Source organism: Myotis lucifugus, unplaced genomic scaffold (genome assembly GCF_000147115.1).
Source record: "Myotis lucifugus unplaced genomic scaffold, Myoluc2.0 scaffold_397, whole genome shotgun sequence".
Classification (NCBI taxonomy): Eukaryota; Metazoa; Chordata; class Mammalia; order Chiroptera; family Vespertilionidae; genus Myotis; species Myotis lucifugus.
In genome coordinates, this window is record NW_005871445.1 from 83225 (window position 1) to 85274 (window position 2050).

Below are 2050 nucleotides of genomic sequence, written 5' to 3' on the forward strand. Positions count from 1 at the left end.
TGCCCCACCCTGTACAGGTTGACACCCATTTTTCTGGTTGGGAAGCAGGAAGAAACCAGAAATCTGAGTTCTCAAGTTACATGTCTGGACCTAACTCATCTCCAAATCTAATCCATCTGTCTCTCAAATTCCCCTCACACCCACCCTCTCGTTTCCCCCCAGCGCTGAGGTTCCACCATCATCATCTCTTGCCTGGATCACAACAGGCCCTTCACCTGTTTCCCACCTTCTCCCCTCCATTCTACCTGCAGTCAGAGTAAGCTCTTTACAACAAAAAAATCTGTCTGGGTCACTCTCCTGCTCAAAATGTGTGAATGACTCCTTTCCTTACTGTGGTCTACAAGACTCAAGATCCAGCCACTACAGACTTCCCAGTCCCATCTCTTTTAAAATATATTTTTATTGATTTCAGAGATGAAGGGAGAGAAAGAGAGAGAGAGAGAAACATCGATGAGAGAGAATCATGGATCCGCTTCCTCCTGCACGCCCCCTACTGGGGATCCAGCCCACAACCGGGTCCTGTAACCTGACCTGGAATCCAACCGGGACTTCCTGGTTCCTAGGTCCACACTCAACCACTGAGCCATCCCCATCACTTGCCTAATTGCTCCCCAGCCCCCTATTGCCAAAATGCTGCCAGATGGAGGTACTCACAGCTTTCTGGGGGCACTGTTCTCTCTGGCCGCTGGGCCTCTGGAGGCTCCCTCCGCCTGGACCCTGTCTAAGCCAGCGCATGCATCCTGTGGGTGGCTTGGATTATTTTGTGTCGGAAGCCTTCTGAGTCCCCATCCCCACCACCCTGCCTCCACTGAGCACCCCCAGTTCCCTGTAAGCCCCCTACTACAATCCTCATCCACCAGATTTGTCGCTGTCTGCTTCACCTGTTCTTGCGCTTGGGGAGGTTGGAGAGCGAAGGCCCACCAGACTCACTGCATTTGAGGACCGAATGAATGAACTACATATGTCCAAGGCCTGGGAGGTTCAAGGCTCCGGAAGCGGTCTCTGCACCTAGGGCAGTTAATCTAGTTAGTTTCTTATCTAGTCAATGACAAAAGGCTTTAGGGAGCAGTTTGGGATGGAAGAAGCTGGGTCTATCACAGGTTGGTGGCGAACAGCTCCAAATCAACCCCTCCGCCAAGCATTTGCAGACACTTGTCTCCCCAGAGCTGAGAACTAGAGATAAAGACGCTGTAAGACCTGCTTAGTCTAGTCCCCCCACCTCTCTGGTGTGTTTTCTTGGGGGGGTGGGGGGGAGGATGGGACTTGCTACCTTCTGGGTCTAATTAAATGGTCAGCGAGCTCAGGTCGCGGGGGACACCAGAGGGCCATTCTAGCCGTGGTGTTCACATTGTTTCTTCTCTTCATTGTTTCTTTTTTTCTTCGCTCTTGCCCTCCTCCTTGCTCCGCCAGCCCCGGCTTCCCGCCCTGCGACCTCCCACTGCCTCCCCCCGGCCCCTCTCTCTTTCACTCCGCTCCGCCCCGACCGAGGAGGCGAGCCCAGCCTCGCGGCGCACCAATCCAAGAGCCCCGTTCCGTCCCTGCCTCTCCAAGTCCCGCCCCACGACGCCAACCACCAATCACGCTCCGCGCCCGCTCCGCCGGACCACCCAATCGCGGACGAGCTAGGCCGCCGGCGCCCCGCCCCTCCCGCGCGGCCGCGGCTCCGCGGGCGGCGGTGCTGGGCCTCAACATTCTCGCAGCGGCGCCGCGCAGCATTGGCTTTGGGTCGCGGCGTCGGGAGCGCGGGCGCCGGCGCTGCTGCTCGCGGGTGCTGTGTAGAGGCGGCGGGCGAGGCGGCGCCGCCGGCCGGCCGGAAGGGCGCCTCAGCTCCGCCGGGGCCCGCGGTGCGGGACCCAGGACCGAGAGGAGGCGGCACCCTCCCTGCCTGGGGCCGGGCTCAGTGACGGCCCGGAGGGGTCGTGGCCGGACGTTTCCAGCCCAGAGTGTCCCCAGCGCGCCTTCCGGAGAGGCCCCCCAGAGCTCCCGGCCGCCTCCTCCGACTCACCTGCGCCGGCCGCCGGGCACTCGAGTGCGGGGGCGTGTGCAGTCA